Consider the following 14,954-nt stretch of genomic DNA (forward strand, 5'->3'; position numbering starts at 1 on the left):
TTAAATGAAAAAATTTAACCCAAGGGATGGTTGTTAAAACAACCCAGCATTTTTTAGAGTGTAACTAATGTTAACAAATGAAACCTTATGTGTAACCGTGAATGTATGTCAATATTAAAATAATAACACTTTACAATAAGGTCTCATTTATTAACATTAGTTCATGCATTTACTAACATAAACTAACATTGAGCAATATATGTTCACAGCATTTATTAACCTTCGTAATGTAAGTTAATTAAAAAACTCATGTTAGTGCATTAACTACATGTTAAAAATATATTGGGATTAACTTTAACCAAGATTACAAATACTACGAGTATAATATATACTTATTAATGAAATAAAATAAAAAACAGGAACATAAGATGCTAAAGGCTCTCTTTTCCCAAGGGAAAATCCCGAGGGAAACCGTCTATTGGTCAAGATTAATATTTCAAGCCCGACTTTAAATGTTTGACGTTTTAATGGCTTTACATAAGCGTTACAGAGTTAAACAGCTTCAGTCTGACGATTCCTGCAATCGTTTAGTAGTGATGAAGGGCTGATGAAGATGATGATGAAGAACGCTGCACTCCTGCTGTTCTCCTGTGATGTGTGTCTCTGACGACGAGAACACTGGCCTCATTCACTGCTCCACGGATCCGGCTTCCAGAACGAGGAAAAGCCATGAGAATTCAAATGCAAATGAGCCGAAGATTACGCATGAAAAGAGCATTTACTGCATATTCCTAATTTACACTGTTGCTTATCATTCTCCTTCACACACTCTCACACACTCATCACACAAACGTCATCTCACACACACACACACACACACACACACACACACACACACACACACACACACACAAACACACACACACTCATCACACTAACGTCATCTCACAGGTTTACCTGTAAACACACACACACACACACACACTCATCACACTAACGTCATCACACACACACACTCACACTCATCACACTAACGTCATCTCACAGGTTTACCTGTAAACACACACACACACACACACACACACACACTCATCACACTAACGTCATCACACACACACACACACACACACACACACACACACATCACACTAACGTCATCTCACAGGTTTACCTGTAAACACACACACACACACACACACACACACACACACACACACACACACACACACACACACACACACACACACAGAGAGAGAGAGAAAATTATAACCATGTCTAATACAGTATCGCATTAGGAAGTGCATTGTAGTCTCCCTGAGGGAACATTTGATTCATTCATTGCTATAGGAGAGGAAGAATTTTGCAAACTCGTCAAATCATCTAAATCGACAACGTGCATGTTAGACCCTATACCGACTAAGCTGCAGAAAGAGATGCTTCCAGATGTCATAGATCCTCTTCTTAATATCATTCATTCATCTTTGTCTCTAGGATACGTACCAAAAACCTTTAAGCTAGCTATGATTAAACCGCTTGTTAAAAAAACGCAACTTGATCCTACAAAGCTAGTCAATTACAGGCCGATCTCTAATCTGCCTTTTCTGTCAAAGATATTAGAAAAAGCAGTATCCTCACAACTGTTCCTTTCTTGAAAGAAATGATATCTGCGAGGATTTTCAGTCCGGATTTAGACCGTACCATAGTACCGAGACAGCTCTCGTTAGAGTCACACATGATTTGCTCTTATCATCCGATCGTGGTTGTGTCTCTCTATTAGTATTACTGGATCTTAGTGCTGCGTTTGACACCATTGACCACAACATCCTTTTAAATAGACTCGAACATTATGTTGGCATTAGTGGAATTGCACTAGCATGGTTTAAATCATACTTATCTGACCGTTATCAGTTTGTAGCAGTAAATGAAGAGATGTCTTATCGATCACAAGTTCAGTATGGCGTACCACAAGGCTCAGTACTAGGACCGCTGCTGTTCACTCTGTACATGCTACCATTAGGAGATATCATTAGGAAACATGGAATTAGCTTTCACTGTTATGCCGACGGTACTCAGCTGTATATTTCTTCAAAACCTAACGAAACCTACCAATTCACAAAATTAACGGAATGCATAGCTGATAAAAAAAACTGGATGACTAGTAATTTCCTACTACTAAATTCTGAAAAAACAGAGATTCTAATTATTGGACAAAAAACTTCCACACGTAATAACCTAGAGTACTGTCTAACACTTGATGGCTGCTCTGTTAAGTCTTCGTCGTCGGTTAGGAACGTGTGTGCGTGTGTGTGTGTGTGTGTGTGTGTGCTCTTTGATACCAATCTTTCATTTGAAAGTCACGTGTCTAGTATCTGTAAAACCGTTTTTTTCCATCTTAAAAATATATCTAAATTACGTCATATGCTCTCATTGACAAATGCAGAACAGTTAGTTGATGTGTTCATGAGCTCAAGGCTAGATTATTGTAATGCTCTACTGGGTGGCTGCCCTGCACGCTTAACAAACAAACTACAGCTAGTTCAAAACGCAGCAGCTCGAGTTCTTACCAGAACCAGGAAGTATGACCATATTAGCCCCGTTCTGTCAACACTGCATTGGCTGCCTATTAAACATCGTATACATTTTAAAATATTGCTGATCACTTACAAAGCACTAAATGGTTTATCTCCGCAGTACTTGAGCGAGCTCTTAACGCATTATAGTCCTTCACGTCTACTGCGATCTCAAAACTCCGGCCAGTTAATAATACCTAGAATATCAGAATCGACTGCTGGCGGTAGATCCTTTTCCTATTTAGCACCAAAACTCTGGAACAGTCTTCCTAACATTGTCCGGGAAGCAGATATTCACAGGCATTCATATATAGAACGTTATACATTTCTATTATTCAAATTAGTTAAATGATTATTAAGGCTGCATAGATTAGGTCAGCCGGAAACCCTTGCTATAACACCCGATGTACTACTGTAAGAATGGCATCTACGCTAATGTCAGTCTTTCTGTTTATCCCGAGGTTTACTGAAGTCCGCCGGATCCAGATCAGACGCTGGACCTGCGCCACACACACACACACACACACACACACACACACACACACACACACACACACACACACACACACACACACACACACACACACACACACACTCTTCTTCTTTTGACAGTTTCAGTGAATCTGGCACAGCGTACAGTATTTATAGCACAGGTTATGATTATGGTTATTGTTATTATGGCACAATTGAAGCTGAAGTGTGTCAGTGCACGTTCATGAATGACGGGAGCGCCCTCTGCTGGCGGCGCATGCGCAAGACACACACACACACACACACACACACACACAGAGAGAGAGAGAGTTGTTGCATGAGAGTTGCTGGATATTCTGCGGCTGGAGGCTTGGAAAACAGATTCATGGTCAGGGGTCAGGGGTCACTGCCAGCTCTGGACATCTGGAACATCAAATATATCAGAATAAAACAGGCGAAGCTGTGAGGATTAAGCAAAAATATCCCTGTATGAACCAAACCCATCTTAAGTGTTTGCTGCCAAAAAAAGCTTTTTGTTTTTTTGTTTTTTTTGTTTCATCTGATCACAGAACAAAAGGAGCTTTTTGGCAGCAAAGCCTTAATATGGGTTCGGTTCACGCAGGGATAGAAGAGTCCCCCGTGTGTATGATGGAGTACTCTGCTGTATCTCTAATGCTGTGGGCCTAATGCTCTGCCAGAGCTCCTGGACTTCTTCTTCAGATACACCGCATCATGGATCGATCAAATACCGACATCTAAACCTGACAGACTGAAGAGGAGAGAGCCGGCAGCGATCTGGGAATCTGCAGGATCTGGAGCGACTCCAGTACGACCTCACTCGATTGGTCTAAACCCACGTGATGGGCATGTTTAGGGGCGGGGTCAGGGGTAGGTCATTCGTACGAATTCATACGAATTTGGCAATTCGTAAAATATGTACGATTTAGCGAATTTGGTTGAGTCGGTGATGCGGCGTCCAGCTGATTAATCTGACCTGTGTGATCACCGATCGGTCCAGTCGGACAAGCCTTCACTCGGGTACTTACTAATCAGCTTTGAAAACTAACAACTGCACACCAAATTACCACAAATAAATACATTCTTATATATCATTTTCAAGTTCAAAGTTTCAAACCAGCAAACAAAAAAAAACTAAAATTCTACACTGAAAACATTTAACAACTCAAGTTCCGTTGCTGTTTTACATTAAATATGTTCAAATGGCTAACTTAAATTATATTATAAAGGACTTAATCAGGTTGAATCTCGTATAACTTATAAAAGTTGAAAAGTAATGCTCTTCCGTTTTCTATACGCATGTCAAACATCAGGCGTTAATGTTTGAACTGTAAACATTGAGCACATGTTTGCATTTGCTGTTTCGTTTCCTCCTGCGGCGCTAACTTCTGCCTAATTACATTATATAGAGGTTTGAAATGGGTCGTAAACTTAAGACTGAACATTAAACATCTAAAATAATGCTTTACTTCTATAATGGCTTTATCCAATGCAGTTTAAATTTCATAGTAATTATTCAACAGAATCAGCTAATTGTGTGTTTGCTGAAAAAGTGATAGACTTCTCTCTGTGTGTGTGTGTGTGTGTGTGTGTGTGTGTGTGTTTTCACATCTAAAGGCTTTTGACACTGTTGATCATCAGGTTATTTTATCTGAATGAACAAATCTATATAATTTTACATAATAATTTCTACATTTCATAATTTCTACTTAAATCTTATCTCTGAAGGGGTTCCACAGGGCTCCGTCCTGGGACCAGTGCTATTGTCTTTAGTGACTTTATATTAGCCTATAATTATTTACCTGAAGTATGTAGAGATGTCATCTTTCATAAGGATCCGGTTAATAACTGAATACGCAGAAAGCCGTGTGTATGATGACGCAGGAACGTTAACTTTTCAAAAGTCACGTAAAACAGTTTGTGTAATATTGTACAATTTTATTTAAAGAATTGTAAGCATATTAGACTGTTGGTGCTGCTTGTTTTTACATTCAATGATTTTGTTCCACATATGAATATAGTTTAGTTGGTCATGTGTCGGTGGCGAAACTCTTAAGAGAACAGAATCACTTCATGAATCTGGCGGGTTGTTTCTTATACTAATGTTCATTAACATGCATTGAAAAAACAACAACAAAAAAGAAAAACCCTGCTGCCTTTTTAAATAATTTCATCAGATAAATACCTTGACCAAGTTTAATTTAGTTCTTCCCTCGTATTTAATATATATAATTTTTTTTTTTTTTTTATATATTTTCCTCATTTGATGGTTGAGTTGAGTTTGAATCGCCATTAAAAACAAACACAACACTGCAAATCCAACAAACTAATTTAGCTTTTTATTTAATCAATTTCAGTTAATTATACCAAAACTCTTTATTAAAATATAACTATTTGGTTATTTTTCTTTCCTTTTTCATTCATGTAAAGTATATAAGTTTCTCTGTATATAAGGTCTTAACCGGGGAGGGTTTGCAGATCTCTCGCGTCTTTCCTTCTCATGTGAAGCTTTACACATCAATGGCCTGGAGGTGAAAGCTGACTCCGGATCAGCAGGAAGAGGATCCCGGCCCCGAGGCCCCGCCCACCTGCAATGAGGCCCCTCCCACTGACCACAAGGCCACTCCCACTGACCACAAGGCCACTCCCGCTGGCCCCGAGACCCCTCCCACTGGCCTCTGAGAGGGCGGAACCACACCAACTGCCGTTTCTCACACACACACACACACACACACACACACACACACACTCTCATTCCTCACTCACTGCCTCTATAGTGGGTTACCTCAGAAGCCTGAAGATCCTAAATTAATATTAAACGTTTAATCAGGACTGTACAACATTACGGTTTAATTTAATAATTTAGCGGACGCTTTTATCCAGAGCGAAAGTACTTTTGATATATTTATTTTCAGGGTCAGAGTAATGCTTTCACGTGAGTTAACACACGCTGTAAATGTAAAACAATAACACATATATAATCGCAACAGGCACACAGTAATAACACAACAGAGAATATGTGGAGTTGAAAATAAAAAAATAGATTTCATAAATAAAAATAGTTTTTATTGCACCACAACCATAAAAACATCAAGAACATTCAGAACAAATCAACAGATAACTCATGTCATTTATTTAGAAATGTATTTAGACATTTTAGAATAATCATGAAACAGATTTAATGTTTGATACCATTGAAAAAATAACAGAAGAAAATGATTCTGATCACTGATAGCAGACACGTCAATATCTAACATCTGAAATATTATTAATATCATGTTAAAAACACAAGTTATATTATAGACTTCACTTAACAGAAAGCAAGGAAAGAGTGATTATTCAAACGTGAATTCTGATGATTAATTATTCCTTTAAATAACACACTACTATATGTATAGCTTAATTTAATAATTCCCCAAATATTAATTTAATAGCTACCTTACAACATACAAGATGAAAAAACGATAAATGTGCAACAATGTTCAGAACCCCAACAGTAGGCTACAATTATTCCATGCAAACATATTCAACTATAGCGAATATTAAAACATCATAGAACTGTAGTTTGCATTATTTTACTTTTATATACTCCACTTTATTAACACATAGGCTAAAGCACAATGCAAAGTTAAAAATGCGATTTCTGGTTAATTAATTACCCGTTTAAATAGGCTAACACAGACACACAGTTCTCCAGGCTCTCGGGCTGTGATAACGGCTCGGCTGTGTACAGTACAGTTGTGTACAGTGTGTGAGAGCGGAAGTAGTTTGCTGATATGCTAATGAGGGACTCGCGCTCGTGATATTTACGTTCCGCGGGAGCGCCCTTCAGCACATGGTTAAAAGCTCCGCGCGTTCGCGCCACTTTCGCGATCTTTACTACGCTTCTGTCGCGCTCGTGCTTGGACGCGTCGCGAGCGTTTCGGGGTTTATTTCTCACGAGTTCGCCGTTCAGGTCCGACGAGCTGCCCGGAACGGCCACAGAGAACGGTGAGTGTGTGTGTGTGTGTGTGTGTGTGTGAGAGAGAGAGTGAAGATGGTGGATCTACACTCCTGTGGGTTACTACGCGCGCGCTGCTGACATGAAACCTGTTGTTGTCTTTTCAGACGCGATTCACTCGGTTCCGTCCAGAACGCTCGTGTCTAAACCAGTGAACGCTTGATTTATTGCATCACACGGAGAGGAGCAGTTTAGCGTTCGTGCGGCGCGTGCTCGTCCTCCATAGTAGTGGGAACGAGGGAGATTCGAACGGCGTGCGCGAGGCTCGCGCCAGTCACCGTTCACACCGCCAAGCGTTCCGAGCCGTTCCTCCAGAACTCCTATCGCGCGCGCCGTGTGCTGTGGGAACACTCGTGCTCGAGCAGAACAAAGCAGCAACAGCACATGGGCAGCTGCAGGCCGCGCGCTTCAGCGTTAGCATCACTGCTAAAGCTAGCTAGAGTCCAGCCAATGCGAGTGTGCACACTCGAGCCCTGCACGTGCACCTGAACACTTGCGTGAACTACTCTCGCGGGCGCGCTCGTTCACCGTGGGTTATTGAACGGTTTCCCGCGAAACACGGGCGCGTGCGTTCTGCTGCTGCATGTGCGGTGGCGCGCACGCGCACACTGGGCCGGTCGCGTTCAAAACAGAATTTCGAGGCATTCTGCTCATTATAAAGGGGTTTTGGCGCAAAACTAAATGTTCAATCACGAGCGAGAACGGCTGGGGCTGAACGCGTTTAATCGCGCGTCACACACCTGACGGCACCGTCTCACCCACAGCTGGCCCGGTCCACACTACTGTCAGCAGGAGAGGCGCGATCGGGGAACGCTTGAGTGTGCTCCTGTGTTCGGGGTGGTTCTGCAACACTAACTGCGGACTCGCCGCTGCCATATTGGCGCGCATCATGGGGGAGGGGTGTGCGCGGTCTGCGCATGCGCGGAGGAGCACGCGTGTTGCTGATCAGATCTTCAGTTCTGTAGTTTTTATTTAAAAAAATATACGTGCGTTTCATAGTTTTTCAATGAGGCGCGTGCACATGTTTACCAATATGAAATGACAGACTCCGTCTAGGCTTCTCAGTGTTTTATGTGCCACGGATAGACCATCCTCCAATCTGACAAGTATGGTATAAACACATTTTATACTGTGAAATTATTATTTTTTTGTGATAGTGAATGTTTGTTCCCCCTACTCTTTATAGTACTGCAATGTTAGGTGTTTATTTTTAATGTTTTTTATTTGTGCATTTTATCACTGTTTTCTCTCTAAACTTGTAGACAATTATTGTTTATTTTTAAAAAAATGTGTGCATTTTATCATTTTATTTTTCCTTTGAACTCTTCCACGGACTGCTAGCACTTCCTGGTGGACCCTTTTAAAAACGTTTGCCGTAGATGACAAAGTCCCATTAATTTTGTTTTTGTTTTTTCTCTCTCTAATGGCTTGGATCCTAAACTTTGTCAAAGAAAAACTGAATGAAACAAGTCTGTAACCCCACATCTTTTCCCTCTGATTTCAGGAAGTCCGGCTCCTGGTGTGGGTCGTTGCAGTGGATCCGGCTCTGGGTCCTGGTGTGTGTGGTTCGGTCAGCGTAGGGTCAAAGTGCTTACAGTGCAGGTAGTGTGTTGGTCTACTGCAGTGCAGGCACTTACAGCTCTACTCTGACCCTGCGGCTCCGGCTCTACGGTTACCCTGCAGCCCAGCTCCTGTGGCTCGGCTCTGACTGCTCCGACTCCTGCGGCTCTGACTGCTCCGACTCCTGCGGCTCTGACTGCTCCGACTCCTGCGGCTCTGACTGCTCCGGCTCCGACTCCTGCGGCTCTGACTGCTCCGGCTCCGGCTCCTGCGGCTCTGACTCCTGCGGCTCTGACTGCTCCGACTCCTGCGGCTCTGACTGCTCCGACTCCTGCGGCTCTGACTGCTCCGACTCCTGCGGCTCTGACTGCTCCGGCTCCGACTCCTGCGGCTCTGACTGCTCCGGCTCCTGCAGCCCGGCTCCGACTCCTGCGGCTCTGACTGCTCCGACTCCTGCGGCTCTGACTGCTCCGACTCCTGCGGCTCTGACTGCTCCGGCTCTGGCTCCTGCGGCTCTGACTCCTGCGGCTCTGACTGCTCCGACTCCTGCGGCTCTGACTGCTCCGGCTCCGACTCCTGCGGCTCTGACTGCTCCGGCTCCTGCAGCCCGGCTCCGACTCCTGCGGCTCTGACTGCTCCGACTCCTGCGGCTCCGACTCCTGCGGCTCTGACTGCTCCGACTCCTGCGGCTCTGACTGCTCCGGCTCCGACTCCTGCGGCTCTGACTGCTCCGACTCCTGCGGCTCTGACTGCTCCGGCTCCGACTCCTGCGGCTCTGACTGCTCCGGCTGCTGCAGCCCGGCTCCGACTCCTGCGGCTCTGACTGCTCTTGCTCTGACTGCTCTTGCTCTGACTGCTCCGGCTCCTGCTGCTCGGCTCTGGCTCCTGTGGCTCTGACTGCTCGGCTCTGGCTTGGCTCTGGCTCCTGCGGCTCTGACTGCTCCGGCTCCTGCGGCTCTGACTGCTCCGGCTCCTGCGGCTCTGACGGCTCCGGCTCCTGCGGCTCTGGCTCCTGCGGCTCTGGCTCCTGCGGCTCTGGCTCCTGCGGCTCGGCTCTTGCGGCTCGGCTCCGACTCTTGCGGCTTGCCTCCGGCGGCTCTGACTGCTCTGGCTCCTGCGGCTCCGGCTTCTGCGGCTCTGGCTTGTGCTAAGGTGCATTTAGTGCAGATAGTGGAGTAGACCAGCACCTACTGCCCTAAGTGCCCCTTCCGGCACAAGGGTGAGCGAACCCTGACTTCTGAACCCTGACCTCTGCTCCTCCCCCGCTGCGGCTCATGTTGGGTACTGCTTTAATTTGAACGATTCCTATAGTTACAACGTTATTCAGTCAAAATTGAGTGAATGTTCATGGTCTTCTGTAGTCTGATTAGTGTTATTATAGAGACGGCAGGAATATTAGGCTGCTGTCACTTTAAGAGCTGCACGGGTCCAGTATACTGTATACACCTCTCTCACATCTCACGACTCTCTCTCGACTCTCGCTCCTCATCGGGTTACAGTCACACTGAGATGCCCACTAATGAATCAAAATTTTAAAATGTAAATTTTACAAGAAGTATCCGATTCCCAACCCCAGTCATGCGGTTCTCTGCTAGTTTTGCCTGGTTGCACTACAAGAAATATGAGTTGTGCAAATCTATGCAAAACTGATAGTGGCCTGCTTCCCGTCTTCCCAGCGCTTCTGCTCATGTGTGTGTGTGTGTGTGTGTGTGTGTGTGTGTGTGTGTGTGTGTGTGTGCTCCAGCGGTATTAAAGTGCTTATAGTGCAGGTAGTGTACTGAACCTCTCATCTACTGCAGTGTGAGCACTTCTAGTACTTCTAGACGCGAGCGCCGCTCCTCCCGCTGTGTGTGTGTGTGTGTGTGTGTGTGTGTGTGTGTGTGCACGCCTGCGCTGGTTAGTTTTGCTGGTTTGCTGTCAGCGTTCCTATCATGGCTGTGCAAATCCATGCAAAACTGATCATAGCAGAGCAAGTCTCCGCTTCCCAGTTTCCCCTCTCTGATCCAGGATCCTTTTCCCAGTCTCCCAGTGAGTCTCCTCTTCCTAGCGTCGGGTCCCAGTGAGTCTCCTCTTCCCAGCGTCGGGTCCCGGTGAGTCTCCTCTTCCCAGCGTCGGGTCCCAGTGAGTCTCCTCTTCCCAGCGTCGGGTCCCAGTGAGTCTCCTCTTCCCAGTGTCGGCTCCCAGTGAGTCTCCTCTTCCCGGCGTCGGGTCCCAGTGAGTCTCTCCTCTTCCCGGCGTCGGGTCCCAGTGAGTCTCCTCTTCCCGGCGTCGGGTCCCAGTGAGTCTCCTCTTCCCAGCACCGGGTCCCAGTGAGTCTCCTCTTCCCGGCGTCGGGTCCCAGTGAGTCTTCTATTCCCGGCGTCGGGTCCCAGTGAGTCTCCTCTTCCCGGCGTCGGGTCCCGGTGAGTCTCCTCCTCTTCCCAGCACCGGGTCCCAGTGAGTCTCCTCTTCCCAGCGTCGGGTCCCGGTGAGTCTCCTCTTCCCGGCGTCGGGTCCCAGTGAGTCTCCTCTTCCCGGCGTCGGGTCCCAGTGAGTCTCTCCTCTTCCCGGCGTCGGGTCCCAGTGAGTCTCCTCTTCCCGGCGTCGGGTCCCAGTGAGTCTCCTCTTCCCAGCACCGGGTCCCAGTGAGTCTCCTCTTCCCGGCGTCGGGTCCCAGTGAGTCTCCTCTTCCCAGCGTCGGGTCCCGGTGAGTCTCCTCCTCTTCCCAGCGTCGGGTCCCGGTGAGTCTCCTCTTCCCGGCGTCGGGTCCCAGTGAGTCTCCTCTTCCCGGCGTCGGGTCCCAGTGAGTCTCTCCTCTTCCCAGCGTCGGGTCCCAGTGAGTCTCCTCTTCCCGGCGTCGGGTCCCAGTGAGTCTCCTCTTCCCGGCGTCGGGTCCCAGTGAGTCTCCTCTTCCTGGCGTCGGGTCCCAGTGAGTCTCCTCTTCCCGGCATCGGGTCCCAGTGAGTCTCTCCTCTTCCCAGCGTCGGGTCCCAGTGAGTCTCTCCTCTTCCCGGCGTCGGGTCCCAGTGAGTCTCCTCTTCCCAGCGTCGGGTCCCAGTGAGTCTCCTCTTCCCAGCACCGGGTCCCAGTGAGTCTCCTCTTCCCAGCACCGGGTCCCAGTGAGTCTCCTCTTCCCAGCACCGGGTCCCAGTGAGTCTCCTCTTCCCAGCGTCGGGTCCCAGTGTCCGTCTCTGCTCCGGCTGGGATCGGCAGCAATGCTCTGGCTGGAAGTATTGCACTTGTCCCGGCCTGTGAAGAGATCGGGAATACTTCAGCTCTCCTCTAAATTACACACACACACACACACACACACACACGTTTGTAGCTGGAGTTTCATCTCAATAATGTTGAATGTAAAAAAAAAGAAGGGGATATGTTCAAATTCATGTTTGACTTGGAAAGGTTTGGATCCACTTGTAATGTGGAATACTGTAATACAGAATAATAATTGACAGCACACACATTATTCACAGCACACACACATTATTCACAGCACACACATTATGTAAATGCTAAAGTTTATTTTGGATGTGATGAATTGTTGCACTGATAAAGTTAATGTCATATACTCTGGAAACACCAGTTTCTCTCCGCTTTGTAGAATAACAGGAAGATCATGGATATGATAAACTGATTTATGCATCGCTATCTGCATGGACACTTGTTCCTGACATGTTCAGTGCAGGAGCCCCAGCCTCTACTCCGGTGTAAGACTCATGAAGTGTTCAAACCCGTAAGGTTGTTGGTGAATAAGTGTAACCCAATGTGTTGTGCTCGTGTCCTGGAGAGAATCTAGTAATAGTGTCTCCATCTAGTGTTCATAACGCACATGACATCAACATAAAACACTGAGTCACAGCTTGTGTTCGGGGACTGAGTTCTGAGAATAGAGTTTACTCACACACACACACACACACCAATAAATGCAACATGTCTAAGTTATTAATTTTTATTAAGTTGTTTGTGTGTATTTTTTCTCCATGAGTTTAAACTATTCTCAGAACTGAAGCACTCAAACGTCTGTTTATTAATCTGACTTTTTCTGTAATGTGCGCTTTTGACAAAATGGGTTAATAATAATTTATGAACTATTACATTTTGCTGTATCATGGATTGATTTATTTTTCATGAACCGTATTCTGATTTCTGGAGGATCATGTGACACTGAAGACTGGAGTAATGATGATAAACTCAGATTTGATCACAGGAATAAATTACACTTTACTGTATATTCATATAGAGAACTGATGATCTACATTATAATAATATTTCACTGTTTTACTGTATTAATAACCCTGTAATTAAAAATCTTACTGATTCCAAACTTGTCTGCTGGTGTGTGTTGGAGTTTACTGAATAACAGTCTCAGTCACTGCAAATAAAGATGGAAATCATGTTTGTTTAATTTATTAAAAAATGACCAACATGGGTACATTTTAAATGACAATTGAAAAATTAAGATATTTTTTTTATCTAATTAAAATTCAAACAGAATTGATTCCTTGGAAATACTTAATTTGTGAAGAGTTTGCAGTTTCTTTTTTTTTTTAAACATGACAAATAAGAACCAATCATCATTCTCCAGGAAGTGACATCATTTTGGAGGGAAAGCCGCAGCACTAACACCAGTAAGTTATTAGTTGATTAGTTCAAGTTAATAATGTCAACATTTCGCACGGTTTAACCGGGTTCAGAATGAGCTATTAGTGTCTGGACATCCTGCAGATTTTCTGTGTGAGAATGATACTCAGATGAGATCTCTTCAGTTCAGCGTTGGTTTGTTCATATTAGTGATCTGGGATCATTTTTGCACATTTACTCCAATAACCGTTCATGATGTGTGACGTTTATTTTCCACACGCCAGTCTCAGTCTAACCCTCTAGCACAGCGTGCAGCGTCTTTAAAATAACTTCTACAGAGAATATAGAGTAATAGGCCCTATGCACAGCTTCACTACTTCCTGAACTTGTGCTGGCTCCTCTGTTTCCTGTCTGCCAGGATTGGCCAAACTGATTAATCCAGGTGTGTCTGATTATTGCTGTTGGTCAGACCTGGATTAATCAGTTTGGCCAATCCTGGCAGACAGGAAACCAGCGAACAAGTTCAGGAAGTAGTGCATAGTGTGCATAGGGCCTATTCTGCACGTGTGAATAACAGCCACCAGATGGCGATCTCTCACAGTCAAAGTTTCTCTGCTCAAGCTTTACTGTATTCTTGGCTGTCACTGAAAGGGCCGTTTGAACGGATGTTTGGAGAGTCCTTCACGAGGTGTGTGTGTGTGTGTGTGTGTGTGTGTGTGTGTGTGTGTGTGTGTGTGTGTGTGTGTGTGTGTGTGTGTGTGTGTGTGATGATATTAGGCTATTGATGATGAATTAACGCTGTTTTGAAGTCGCAGATGCTCATCATATCACACATGACTATTGAAGAAGCTCTTTCAGGACTTCTGTTCTGAATAGTAGTTTTTAACCCTTTCATATCCAGTTCTACACAGTACACACTCTCGAGTGAGCCGGATGGCATTTGAACATGTGCTGTTATAGTGATTACATTAGTGTGTACATGTATTTGTACCAAACACATAATTTATATCTGTATAGTTTGATGTTGAAGTGCTAGTGCCGCTGAGGACACAGTGAGCGTCTGCTGTATATGTGCAAGTTCATGAGAATGCTTTATATTAAACTAAATCATTATATTAAACTAACTCATTTGCATACCGCTTAAACTGGTTAGCCCTCCTGTCAGATGTGTGTGTTAAGAGCCCGTGTCCCTTTACAAAGTCTTCATGATGTTTTTGGGTTCTTCTAGAACAGGTTTTTATGGAAGCTTCTTTTCGCCACAGAATAAAAAATAAAAAGGTAATTGTGACTTTTTCCCTCACAATTCTGACTTTTTTCCCCCCTCACAATTGTGTTATAAAGTCAGAGTTGTGAGATAAAAACTTGTAATTGAAAGAAGTAAACTGACTTTATTGTTACTTTTGAAAGTTCTCTGAATGTTACTTTTGAATGTTCTCTGAATGTTACTTTTGAATGTTCTCTGAATGTTACTTTTGAATGTTCTCTGATCGTTACTTTTGAATGTTCTCTGAACGTTATTTTTGAATGTTCTCTGAATGTTACTTTTGAATATTCTCTGAATGTTATTTTTGAATGTTCTCTGAATGTTACTTTTGAATATTCTCTGATCGTTACTTTTGAATATTCTCTGATCGTTACTTTTGAATGTTCTCTGATCGTTACTTTTGAATGTTCTCTGAATGTTACTTTTGAATGTTCTCTCATCGTTACTTTTGAATGTTCTTTGAACGTTACTTTTGAATGTTCTCTGAATGTTACTTTTGAATGTTCTCTCATCGTTACTTTTGAATGTTCTCTGATCGTTACTTTTGAATGTTCTCTGAATGTTACTTTAG

This window comes from Phoxinus phoxinus, assembly GCF_949152265.1.
Source record: "Phoxinus phoxinus genome assembly, chromosome: 7".
NCBI lineage: Eukaryota > Metazoa > Chordata > Actinopteri > Cypriniformes > Leuciscidae > Phoxinus > Phoxinus phoxinus.